This window comes from Dermacentor andersoni, chromosome 8 (genome assembly GCF_023375885.2).
Source record: "Dermacentor andersoni chromosome 8, qqDerAnde1_hic_scaffold, whole genome shotgun sequence".
Taxonomy (NCBI): domain Eukaryota; kingdom Metazoa; phylum Arthropoda; class Arachnida; order Ixodida; family Ixodidae; genus Dermacentor; species Dermacentor andersoni.
This window is the reverse complement of record NC_092821.1, coordinates 149,236,406-149,250,523: the sequence shown is the minus strand read 5'-3', so window position 1 is coordinate 149,250,523 and position 14,118 is coordinate 149,236,406.

Here is a 14,118-nt window from a genome sequence, read left to right as displayed (position 1 = left end):
ACTTTGTTCATCTTTTTTTTTTTTGCGGTTAAGAGCCGTAGACTACATACATACATGCAGTGCCCTGGACTTTGCATACAGTTGTTTAACTTTATATGCAAAGCTGTTCGCAAGAAGTCCACAGGCATATTGGGCGCCCAAGGTTATTGTGTCATCACCCGATCGGTGACCGAGTGATCAAGGATCACGACGTCGTCTGGTCGGTAGGCGGCAGGTTCGAGATTAGTGCTGGGACGGGGTGGCCTCATAAGTCACCCCGATTCGGGCTTGTTCGCTGGGTGGACTGCGGTACTGTGGCCCCGGTTGGCTGCTGTCGAACCCTCGTCCCAAATTTAGGCTAGGGTTCTTCGCGGTCACGGTCACCACTCACCCGCGCTGCCGGCTCTTGCAGGCGAGAAGGGGCGGCTGCAGACGACGGGAGCAAGACCGTCTGCGGGCGGGTGTGTCCACAGTCCACTTTGTTCATCTTTTTTTTTTTTTGCGGTTAAGAGCCGTAGACTACATACATACATGCAGTGCCCTGGACTTTGCATACAGTTGTTTAACTTTAAATGCAAAGCTGTTCGCAAGAGGTCCACAGGCATATTGGGCGCCCAAGATTATTGTGTCATCACCCGATCGGTGACCGAGTGATCAAGGATCACGACGTCGTCTGGTCGGTAGGCGGCAGGTTCGAGATTAGTGCTGGGACGGGGTGGCCTCATAAGTCACCCCGATTCGGGCTTGTTCGCTGGGTGGACTGCGGTACTGTGGCCCCGGTTGGTTGCTGTCGAACGCTCGTCCCAAATTTAGGCTAGGGTTCTTCGCGGTCACGGTCACCACTCACCCGCGCTGCCGGCTCTTGCAGGCGAGAAGGGGCGGCTGCAGACGACGGGAGCAAGACCGTCTGCGGGCGGGTGTGTCCACAGTCCACTTTGTTCGTCTTTTTTTTTTTTGCGGTTAAAAGCCGTAGACTACATACATACATGCAGTGCCCTGGACTTTGCATACAGTTGTTTAACTTTATATACAAAGCTGTTCGCAAGAAGTCCACAGGCATATTGGGCGCCCAAGATTATTGTGTCATCACCCGATCGGTGACCGAGTGATCAAGGATCGCGACGTCGTCTGGTCGGTAGGCGGCAGGTTCGAGATTAGTGCTGGGACGGGGTGGCCTCATAAGTCACCCCGATTCGGGCTTGTTCGCTGGGTGGACTGCGGTACTGTGGCCCCGGTTGGCTGCTGTCGAACCCTCGTCCCAAATTTAGGCTAGGGTTCTTCGCGGTCACGGTCACCACTCACCCGCGCTGCCGGCTCTTGCAGGCGAGAAGGGGCGGCTGCAGACGACGGGAGCAAGACCGTCTGCGGGCGGGTGTGTCCACAGTCCACTTTGTTCATCTTTTTTTTTTTTGCGGTTAAGAGCCGTAGACTACATACATACATGCAGTGCCCTGGACTTTGCATACAGTTGTTTAACTTTAAATGCAAAGCTGTTCGCAAGAGGTCCACAGGCATATTGGGCGCCCAAGATTATTGTGTCATCACCCGATCGGTGACCGAGTGATCAAGGATCACGACGTCGTCTGGTCGGTAGGCGGCAGGTTCGAGATTAGTGCTGGGACGGGGTGGCCTCATAAGTCACCCCGATTCGGGCTTGTTCGCTGGGTGGACTGCGGTACTGTGGCCCCGGTTGGTTGCTGTCGAACGCTCGTCCCAAATTTAGGCTAGGGTTCTTCGCGGTCACGGTCACCACTCACCCGCGCTGCCGGCTCTTGCAGGCGAGAAGGGGCGGCTGCAGACGACGGGAGCAAGACCGTCTGCGGGCGGGTGTGTCCACAGTCCACTTTGTTCGTCTTTTTTTTTTTTTGCGGTTAAAAGCCGTAGACTACATACATACATGCAGTGCCCTGGACTTTGCATACAGTTGTTTAACTTTATATACAAAGCTGTTCGCAAGAAGTCCACAGGCATATTGGGCGCCCAAGATTATTGTGTCATCACCCGATCGGTGACCGAGTGATCAAGGATCGCGACGTCGTCTGGTCGGTAGGCGGCAGGTTCGAGATTAGTGCTGGGACGGGGTGGCCTCATAGTCACCCCGATTCGGGCTTGTTCGCTGGGTGGACTGTGGTAGTGTGGCCCCGGTTGGCCGCTGTCGAACTCTCGTCCCAAATTTAGGCGGGGGTTCTTCGCGGTCACGGTCACCACTCGCCCGCGCTGCCGGCCCTTGCAGGCGAGAAGGGACGGCTGCAGACGACGGGAGCAAGACCGTCTGCGGGCGGGTGTGTCCACAGTCCACTTTGTTCATTTTTTTTTTTGCGGTTAAGAGCCGTGGACTACATACATACATGCAGTGCCCTGGACTTTGCATACAGTTGCTTAACTTTATATACAAAACTGTTCGCAAGAAGTCCACAGGCATATTGGGCGCCCAAGATTATTGTGTCATCACCCGATCGGTGACCGAGTGATCAAGGATCACGACGTCGTCTGGTCGGTAGGCGGCAGGTTCGAGATTAGTGCTGGGAAGGGGTGGCCTCATAGTCACCCCGATTCGGGCTTGTTCGCTGGGTGGACTGTGGTAGTGTGGCCCCGGTTGGCAGCTGTCGAACTCTCTTCCCAAATTTAGGCGGGGGTTCTTCGCGGTCACGGTCACCACTCGCCCGCGCTGCCGGCCCTTGCAGGCGAGAAGGGACGGCTGCAGACGACGGGAGCAAGACCGTCTGCGGGCGGGTGTGTCCACAGTCCACTTTGTTCATTTTTTTTTTTTTTTGCGGTTAAGAGCCGTAGACTACATACATACATGCAGTGCCCTGGACTTTGCATACAGTTGTTTAACTTTATATGCAAAGCTGTTCGCAAGAAGTCCACAGGCATATTGGGCGCCCAAGATTATTGTGTCATCACCCGATCGGTGACCGAGTGATCAAGGATCACGACGTCGTCTGGTCGGTAGGCGGCAGGTTCGTGATTAGTGCTGGGACGGGGTGGCCTCATAAGTCACCCCGATTCGGGCTTGTTCGCTGGGTGGACTGCGGTAGTGTGGCCCCGGTTGGCCGCTGTCGAACCCTCGTCCCAAATTTAGGCGGGGGTTCTTCGCGGTCACGGTCACCACTCTCCCGCGCTGCCGGCCCTTGCAGGCGAGAAGGGACGGCTGCAGACGACGGGAGCAAGACCGTCTGCGGGCGGGTGTGTCCACAGTCCACTTTGTTCATCTTTTTTTTTTTTGCGGTTAAGAGCCGTAGACTACATACATACATGCAGTGCCCTGGACTTTGCATACAGTTGTTTAACTTTATATGCAAAGCTGTTCGCAAGAAGTCCACAGGCATATTGGGCGCCCAAGGTTATTGTGTCATCACCCGATCGGTGACCGAGTGATCAAGGATCACGACGTCGTCTGGTCGGTAGGCGGCAGGTTCGAGATTAGTGCTGGGACGGGGTGGCCTCATAAGTCACCCCGATTCGGGCTTGTTCGCTGGGTGGACTGCGGTACTGTGGCCCCGGTTGGTTGCTGTCGAACGCTCGTCCCAAATTTAGGCTAGGGTTCTTCGCGGTCACGGTCACCACTCACCCGCGCTGCCGGCTCTTGCAGGCGAGAAGGGGCGGCTGCAGACGACGGGAGCAAGACCGTCTGCGGGCGGGTGTGTCCACAGTCCACTTTGTTCGTCTTTTTTTTTTTTTGCGGTTAAAAGCCGTAGACTACATACATACATGCAGTGCCCTGGACTTTGCATACAGTTGTTTAACTTTATATACAAAGCTGTTCGCAAGAAGTCCACAGGCATATTGGGCGCCCAAGATTATTGTGTCATCACCCGATCGGTGACCGAGTGATCAAGGATCACGACGTCGTCTGGTCGGTAGGCGGCAGGTTCGAGATTAGTGCTGGGAAGGGGTGGCCTCATAGTCACCCCGATTCGGGCTTGTTCGCTGGGTGGACTGTGGTAGTGTGGCCCCGGTTGGCAGCTGTCAAACTCTCGTCCCAAATTTAGGCGGGGGTTCTTCGCGGTAACGGTCACCACTCTCCCGCGCTGCCGGCCCTTGCAGGCGAGAAGGGACGGCTGGAGACGACGGGAGCAAGACCGTCTGCGGGCGGGTGTGTCCACAGTCCACTTTGTTCATCTTTTTTTTTTTTTTTTTGCGGTTAAGAGCCGTAGACGACATACATACATGCAGTGCCCTGGACTTTGCATACAGTTGTTTAACTTTATATGCAAAGCTGTTCGCAAGAAGTCCACAGGCATATTGGGCGCCCAAGGTTATTGTGTCATCACCCGATCGGTGACCGAGTGATCAAGGATCACGACGTCGTCTGGTCGGTAGGCGGCAGGTTCGAGATTAGTGCTGGGACAGGGTGGCCTCATAAGTCACCCCGATTCGGGCTTGTTCGCTGGGTGGACTGCGGTACTGTGGCCCCGGTTGGCTGCTGTCGAACCCTCGTCCCAAATTTAGGCTAGGGTTCTTCGCGGTCACGGTCACCACTCACCCGCGCTGCCGGCTCTTGCAGGCGAGAAGGGGCGGCTGCAGACGACGGGAGCAAGACCGTCTGCGGGCGGGTGTGACCACAGTCCACTTTGTTCATCTTTTTTTTTTTTGCGGTTAAGAGCCGTAGACTACATACATACATGCAGTGCCCTGGACTTTGCATACAGTTGTTTAACTTTATATGCAAAGCTGTTCGCAAGAAGTCCACAGGCATATTGGGCGCCCAAGATTATTGTGTCATCACCCGATCGGTGACCGAGTGATCAAGGATCACGACGTCGTCTGGTCGGTAGGCGGCAGGTTCGAGATTAGTGCTGGGACGGGGTGGCCTCATAAGTCACCCCGATTCGGGCTTGTTCGCTGGGTGGACTGCGGTACTGTGGCCCCGGTTGGTTGCTGTCGAACGCTCGTCCCAAATTTAGGCTAGGGTTCTTCGCGGTCACGGTCACCACTCACCCGCGCTGCCGGCTCTTGCAGGCGAGAAGGGGCGGCTGCAGACGACGGGAGCAAGACCGTCTGCGGGCGGGTGTGTCCACAGTCCACTTTGTTCATTTTTGTTTTTTTTTGCGGTTAAGAGCCGTAGACTACATACATACATGCAGTGCCCTGGACTTTGCATACAGTTGTTTAACTTTATATACAAAGCTGTTCGCAAGAAGTCCACAGGCATATTGGGCGCCCAAGATTATTGTGTCATCACCCGATCGGTGACCGAGTGATCAAGGATTGCGACGTCGTCTGGTCGGTAAGCGGCAGGTTCGAGATTAGTGCTGGGACGGGGTGGCCTCATAGTCACCCCGATTCGGGCTTGTTCGCTGGGTGGACTGCGGTAGTGTGGCCCCGGTTGGCTGCTGTCGAACCCTCGTCCCAAATTTAGGCTAGGGTTCTTCGCGGTCACGGTCACCACTCACCCGCGCTGCCGGCTCTTGCAGGCGAGAAGGGGCGGTTGCAGACGACGGGAGCAAGACCGTCTGCGGGCGGGTGTGTCCACAGTCCACTTTGTTCGTCTTTTTTTTTTTTTTGGGGGGGGTTAAGAGCCGTACTACATACAAACATGCAGTGCCCTGGACTTTGCATACAGTTGTTTAACTTTATATACAAAGCTGTTCGCAAGAAGTCCACAGGCATATTGGGCGCCCAAGATTATTGTGTGATCACCCGATCGGTGACCGAGTGATCAAGGATCGCGACGTCGTTGGTCGGTAGGCGGCAGGTTCGAGATTAGTGCTGTGACGGGGTGGCCTCATAGTCACCCCGATTCGGGCTTGTTCGCTGGGTGGACTGCGGTAGTGTGGCCCCGGTTGGCTGCTGTCGAACCCTCGTCCCAAATTTAGGCGAGGGTTCTTCGTGGTCACGGTCACCACTTGCCCGCGCTTCTGGCTCTTGCAGGCGAAAAGGGGCGGTTGCAGACGACGGGAGCAAGACCGTCTGCGGGCGGGTGTCGCCACAGCTCACTTTGTCTTTTTTTGCGCAGATAGCTGTAAGAATACATGTAAAACGCAAAAACGCTTTTCTGAGATAACCCCTGGACCGATTTTAGTGAAATTTGTTGTATTAGAGAGAGAACGTTAAATTCTAGTGACTCTTGGAAGCGGAATTTCGATTTAGGGCCTGAATTTTATGAAAAGCATTTTCAAAAATTCGAGAGTTTGAGAAAAAGATAGACGCACGGAGTTTTTAAATTAATAGCTCTGCATCAAGAGCAAATACTGTGGTTCTGTAAATGGCATCCTTTAGATCATTCAAAGCGGACAAATTCGATGTCTCAATTTATATCTTATGTGAATTGGTTACGTTGTGTTCAAGGGTTCTGCGAAAGCTGTATTTCCATATTACTCATTTTTTTTAGATTCATGTGTAACATATCAATTTTGTCCGCTTTAGATGTACTATTAGATGCAATTAATGTCATTGTGATATCATTTTTTATTGCTGAGTTACGGAGTCGTAAACTTGATAGTTTCGTTTTCAGAAAATTTTCACTTTTTGCTAATTTTTAATAAAACATTTACGACATAAATAAAAAATTCGAAAGCAGAAGTCACTATATTTTAGCTTTTTCTTTTAAATGAAACAAAGCTTGTCATATTTGGTGCAATGGTTGCCGAGAAAAACGAATTCTGCTTTTACGTGTATTTAGATAGGAGCACCCGAGCTAAAGCTTCCTCTTAAGTGGGCGTTCCTTCTGACGTTAGCCTAGCTGTTCAACAAAACACAACAGCAACAACGAAAATAGCATGATTAAAAAAAGCACGGTGCAATATATGATATTAGGATATAGGGTGCTCGGTTGTCAGAAAGCTGACGAGCGAACACCGTATAGTTCTTTTAATTGCATCACGTTTTTAAAAACACGCAAGCGTTTTATGCCGGTGTCCAACGATCAACTTCCTGTAACGGGCGTGACGTCGGCGCGAACGCATAAAATATGCTGTCTGGTTCTAGAGGCGATCATCTAAACCAGTCTCACATAGAAAGTTCAAAGGTGACTTTAGGGCACGTTGGGCATGGCCAACTCTTCTCCACGCGCCTAAACTATTCTGAAAAGGGGCGGGAATCAAAGCAGTCAACACTGAAGCGTTTTTCGCTCGGCCGCATATTGAGGGCACACGCAAAGTACGTGAGCTGTTGCCAGACGGTACAGCCAGGGCCCCGTGCTTGTCCAGTCTTGTGAAGGTATTGGTGAGTGTACGACTGGCTGCCTGCCCAAGACACTACTGAGCCGGACCAAAATTCTTGTGAGCATTTTGCTTACCCTCGCCGAAGCGACTCGGCAGTGGGACGCCGCTAACCAACAGGACATGCGTAACTATACTGGCACGCATAACATACTATAACTGGCACTGAACTATGACTTTTCTTTCCTTGCTCAAAGAATTGTAATCGACATTCAGAAATTGCGATTCGGGATGAGATGACGAACACTCGTTATATTTGAAGATAGCGGTGAATCAGGGGAGAGATATTCGAATTGCATGTACACTGTCATGGTTAGTTCATCGTGAAAACGTTATATTTGTGTTCGACAGTTAACTCTGTGGTGGAAATCGGCTCGCTGATATGCCTGCTTCGAGGTATATCGATGGTCCTTTAAAAGAGGGGAAATTTTTCATAGAACGCTTGCTTTTTTTTATCACATTTTATTAGTAGTGTAAACGGCGACTCCATTTATCAAGACGCTGTAGTTTTGATAGCATATTGTACCGGCATCATTTCGCACAATGTGTCAGACGTATATTTTGCTTTCATCCGAGGTTAGCGCGGTTTCTATGAAAGGAATGACTGACGGGTTACGTTACCTATGATCGTTGCAGTCTCATACTCGTTACTTTCTTTTTGCTTTCTGTGACTAGTAGTACCTACCGTGACCTCGCTACATATTGTACTTACATTTCACGCTTGTTTCCGCCTAACTGATTCCTGGCAATACCTAACAAAATTAATACCCAGGTATACTCATGTTGAAACTTTCCACACAAGAGCTCCTGGCGTCGCTCGATCAAGCCGATAGAAATGCAGACGATGCCGCAACACCGGCCTGACTCAAGCCACCGCCCACAGCCCCCTTCCTGCGTCAACCGCAACGAACACCGCCTATCCTCGTTCGCTGAACAACCCCCGCACCCTCCTCTCCCACTTCCCAGCCTGCTTCGTTTTTGTGGTTCCTCCGCGCCCTGGTCTCCCATGAGGGCCACCTGGTCCTAATCTGAGGATTCCCCGAATTATAGTCCCGGGAGTGCTAGCGTGAATAAAACACGTGGCCCATCGCCCAAGCACTCGCTCAAGCCCCTACTTCTTCCCCCTCCCCCCTCCCCCTTCTCGTTACATGAGCCTACATAACCACTTTGCCTTTAGCTCCCAAGCCTTGGCTACGATCCTCACCGTAACTCGAGGTTCAGCCTGGGAGGAATGGCGGGAAAGGAAAGTAGAGGGCGGGAGGGGGGGGAGGGAGCAGGGGTGTTTACTGTGTTTTGTTCCGCGGAAAAATGAGGGCCTCGCTTTGTTCAACAACCCCTTCTCTCTGTCTCTCTCTCTCTGTTCTCCGTTCCTGCTAATGGCGCCGACGCGGTCTTTGTTCGAGATCAGTGCATACATTTCACGCTCGGTTGTGCGTCGTTTGCGTGGGAAAAGTGCGTTTGTGTTCGGAGCGGGAAGAGAGAGAGATAGAGAGAGACCCGCCCCCCTCCCGTGTGGGGGAGGAGGCAAACTTAACGCGATCGAGTATCGGCGCGATGGGTGACTGCTCCGGGCGTCGTCTATAGTTGCGTGCACAATGGAGGTGACGCGCGGACTGCCCACGGATATAGGGCATCCCACTATGTGACATCCCGACCTTCACGTCCACTGTGTTGCGGTAGGGATGAAACTCAACGCGCATTCGATCCATGTTTCGCGAGTATTCGAGTGGAATATTGTCTTGATCGATACGGTCTTCAAATCTGTTAGGACAATATTCGATACGTTCTTCGACTGTTTCGTTGAATTTCACGCCCCTATACGTGCCCAGGAGCGCCCGATTGTCCTACAGACCCCCACACTTGTGCGTATAATTAACACTGAACATTTTAACACCCTTACGCGCGAATAAAGGGTGCTTGGTTTGTGCCGTGGCTTAAATCCTCAGCATGCTGAGCCAAGACGTAATAGTTTTTAAAGACAAATGAATATTTCTTTTCTGGCGGTTTGTTTTCTGTTTGGCAAGCGAACACAATCACACGCAGCTGCGACAGACGACGCGAAGACTGCACGAAATAAACTTTGATAGAAGTAGCAGTTCAACTCGGGTCAGACGTATCGGTTAGCACCAGAAGGTCTCAATTGGCAGAAAGTTTTCCACTACGGGTTCTCTCGTCGCAGATATAGTTGGAGACTGCCGTCGTGTAGAGGTGTATTCTTTATAGCCGCAAGGAGTATAGGGGCACTGGTAGAAACCAGCACCATTAAAGGTGTAAAAACATTTAGGGCGAAGGGGCTCGAGCGCTGTGCTGCAAAGCAGTGAAAGAGCACAGCGGTTGCTAGGTTCAAAGTACCAGTCCGAATGCTGTGAATACAGGCGCTGACGGCACTGGCCCACTACCAGTAGGTGCGGCGATTTCGGTCAGTTCTGTCGTGCGCCGTGACGGACAGTTGGCACAATTCTTCATTAACGCACCTTCATCGTCACAAGAAGTGTGCCAAGTGTGCAGTCACACTTTCGCCTTAACGTTTTACAAACACGTGACACTTGCTTAATTTTTCGTCCCTTCCTCACGAATTCCCCCTGCCCTCCCCCGGCCCTTTGTGTTCCTCCTTGTTCACAAAATTTTAGAGCTTGAATATGACGACATTGAAGAGATCAAATGTGCGTTCTCGCGATGTTCTTTTCTTTTTCTCAGTAGCAACACGGTGGGAATGCCACCTCAGATACTACTACCAAATGACGGCTGGGTACATTGTGTCCTGAGTGCAGTGGTATACCGTACCTTGTACAGCGCTGCATGCAACTCGCTGCACCGACTAGATTGCACTGCCGTCTGCTGGGGCAGCCAACGTAGCCTGCCTGTGCATAGCTTTCGAAAGAACTCTGCTGTTAGCCTTATAGGCGAGTGAGTTAAGACTCGAGACATAAGCTAAACGTTGGCAACGTTTCCTAACCTGTTCTTTTTCCTAATTAGGCTGGAACTGCAGGTTACACAACAGCGCACGCTACTGATTACGCGATGTAGGCTGCGGTGTCGTCTGCTGTTGCTGCGGGGGCCCGGATCGTCTGCAACGGATGCAGACGCGATAGCGCAGCGATCGGCTGGTCGTTGTTGACCGTTGGACTGATTTCGTTAAGGTTAATGACGCAAATAAAAAAAAAGGAAATAACGACGCTAAAGACGAAGCGGGGCAGAGTGTTCAGACGTGTCCTACATCTCGATTCTATTGGTGGGTTAGCGTCGCCAGCAGTGCCCTCAACTAGCTGAAAGCGCTGTCGTCTGTTCTGGTTGCGCGAGGCCGTCTGCAACGTAGGCACACAAGCAGAACGTTCGGAAGAGCGTTGTTGATCGAAAGCAGCGCTTTTTTCTTTCCTGCGACCTCTCCGGGAAGCGGTGTCGGACTCGGTTCCAGGTAGTACGCGGATCGTGTTTACGTTTTTTCGAACACACGCGCTCACTGCGCCGAGACGGGTGTTCCGAGAAAAACATTTATGCCGGGTGGTGATGCGCGTCGACGTACAGAAAAACCGCCGCGTTGCAGTGCGTGCGATGAAATACGATGCCGCAACGCAGCGCGAGTCAGAACAATGAATGTTGCTCGCGATATTCGCGTCAGGTGTTTGTTGGTTCGCTGAACGAAGAGTGCAGTACCCCCCCCCCCCTCCCTCCATTCTTGAAGTTAACTTTTCCATTGTGGTGGCAGTCATGCTATACAGAGAGTTTGAGTCAGTTCGTAAGCGTTTACAGAATAGCGGGTCAGCGCAGACGTAAACCTGGCGGCCGCATTGGTGGCGCTATCTAGCTTTAGCACGGGGGCTCCTACCTAAATACATGGGAAAGGAGAAATCGTTTTTTCTCGGCCACCGCTGCATCAAATGTGATGAGGTTTGTTGAACTTAAAAGAAAAAGGTAATATATAGTGACTCTTCCTTGCGAATTCTCGATTTAGGTTGTGATCTTTTTAATAAAGATTGGTAAAAAAGCCAATTTTCATAAAACGAAACTATCAAGTTTGAAAGTTTGTAACCCAGCAATGGAAAACGATGTCGCAGTTCCGTAAATTTCACCTAATAGTACATCTAAAGCGGACAAAATTGATACATAACGACATACACATGGCTCTCAAATCAACCACTAATATGTGAGTAGAACTTTTGCAAGACCCTTGTAAACAATGCAACGAATTCACGAAAGATATAAATTGGCATATCAAATTTGTGCGCTTTTCATGCTCTAACGGTCTCAGTTTACAGGACTGCGATATCTGTTGTTGGTGCAGAGTTACAAATTTCTAAGCTTCGTGCTTCTCTTTTTTTTTTTTCAAGCTTACCAATTTTTGAAAATTACGTTTTCGATCATTCAGGCCCTAAATCAATATTCCGCTGCTAACAGTCACTAGAATTCGATGGTTCTTTCTCAAATGCGACAAGCTTGATAAAAATCGGCCCGTTACTTATCTCAGAAAAAAAAAAAAATATGATTCTGCGTTTTGCTCGTATTTGAATAAGCGGCATCAAAGTTGAGGCCGAGCTAAAGCTTTTTAGCGGTAGAGAGGACACGCAGGTAATAACACAGTGACACCAGCCCTATGATGCTTAATGCTGATGCATAGAGCATCGACAGCGACATAACTAAGTTTTAGAAGTACAGCATCCAAGTGGCTCCCAAAAAGCCGAGCTCCATCGCGGGCCCTTTGCGTTCTTCTTGTGTGGAACGGATGGATTGCGTAGCCTAACTTTAGGTGCCCTATTTCTAAAACTCCCTATAGTTGTAAACATTTAGACTTTTATGCAGCAATGCAGCAAAAAAAAAAAAAAAGTTGCTAGGGTGTCGTGGTGCACAAAATGTCGCTACCAGCGTTGGTACTATGTACCATCTACGCCTCCTGTAAACCGGTAATCCGTAATGCCTATGCAGACAAGCTCAAGACTCTCTTTACAGACACGTTCATTCGGTCCGTAAACTATTTCTGTTTACGGAATGCCGATAGAAACTCCAGATAGCAACGGTGCTGATAACCACATCTCGTGACACTTTGTTAAACCAACAACGTGTTGGGGAAAGTGTTTTGCGTTCCTTGTGTGCCTGGCGCGTTGAATGGGAAAGATATGTGTCGTCACGCGTGTGTAGTCGTTGTAGCCGATGCCTTTACACCACAGGTTAAGTATTGTACGATTTCGCGAAAAACGGCACAGTAACAGGAGCTCCGGTAGACGAAACAAAGGCGTTGACCGGACATCTTGCTATATCGTACCCGGAATGTTGCTTAACCACCTAGCAGAGCTTCGCGCTCTCCTACTGTGCAAGGTTGTTGCAATTTTAGAAGCTTCTTTGTGCGCTCTATATAGTTCGAGCCATTGTCACAAGATGGCGCTGCCAGCGCCCCGTGACATGAGCTTGCTGCGGTAAAGCTAGGGAAACTATGGAGCATGTTTTACTAGAATGTGAAGACGTCTACCCAGCGGTCGATTTAGGCACCACTGGCCTCCTTGAAGCCCTTGGGTTCAGCGAGAGCAGTGGAAAAGCAAACATGTCCGCAATAGGCATTAGTAAGAGGCGATTGGAGGATTGGTGGAATAAAAGTAGGGAAAAGATAAAAAAACAGAGACGTACAAAAACACAGTTCGCGATAGGGGATCATAAAATTTGGTTGTGGGATTTGATCGTGTTTTTTTGTGTTTTTTTATTGTTTAACCTAGGTAGGACATTAGGCCGCATAATAGCAAGAGCTCGGTGGCGCAACCCACCGCCCCTTTCCAAAGGGGACGCTCATAACGTCCATCCATCCATCCGGCTCTGGTGTTCCGTAAGCGGCAACTGTTCACGGAAAGGCTGAAGCTTTCTAATAGTTTGTTTTAGCATAATGTATGGCGGGCTGAGATACCTGTACGGAAGTGGGTGCGTCCAGTAAACCGCAAGGTAAACCAGCTCTGCTGGAGGCATTTCGCGATGCTGCTGTTAAGAGCTGACGGCTGAGCTATTTCTTGCGGACTCGGGCTTCCGAACGTAGTATGTCGCGAAGCACACACGCACAAAACCAAGCAAGCACAGATGGCAGCGCAGGCGCAAAGCTAAGAAGTTTATTTTAGAAGAAGGAATATAGTTATGGTATCCACAACGAACAAGGATCTGTGTTGAGAACGATAACGTGCTATAAGCCTCACTTAGTTTCACGACGATTGCGTTCTCAAAAGCAGGCACTAAAAAAAAAATATTATCGATGAATGCTTCTGTCAACACGTTAACGCTGCGGCATATAAGTGGAATGTGGTCACTCGATCGTCTGTCTCCCTGTGATTTAACGCGTTTTACCCAAAATCAACACAGCGAGGCGTCTCGACGGACGCTTCTTCTCGCCTTATACGCTATTGTTCGGTACATCGCCGCTAATATGATTATGTGGCTACGCACTAAATGTCTCTATATAGAGGCAGAGTAACGCGCTAACAGCGTTTTCTAAAGACTGTTCCACGAGGTCTCCACGCGTATATGTGTATAAAAACGAGAACCTCGGTTGGTTCCGGCGTCGAGACGTGCTTTTCGAGGAGGGGAATTACGGTTCCAAACCAAATCGCCTGCTATCCTCGTCTATGTGCATAGCTTCCAGCTTTCGCGCCGCGCAAAGGCTTGAATTGGGGCAGTTACCGAGCCAGCCCCGGCCATAAATTCGGCACCTCGCCTTCCGCCACCCCCGCACGCTCCGCTGAGTAAAATAGAAAAGCAGAAACGGAAGTGGTCCGAAAGACGATGGGGCCGGGAATGGCGACCGTTATGGCTTCCGTCCAGGGTAATATACGATCGCGCCATCTGTGGACCAAATGGCGCACCACAGGGAACACTGTTGCTGGAATGGAGGGAGGGGGGAGAGGAGGGGAACGCAGCTTCCTTTCTTCCCGGCGGTCGTAATGGCTAGTCGCACGGGAATGGTGTTGGGGAGAGCGGTTCCCACCCTTGCCCATGGTTGTGGCCA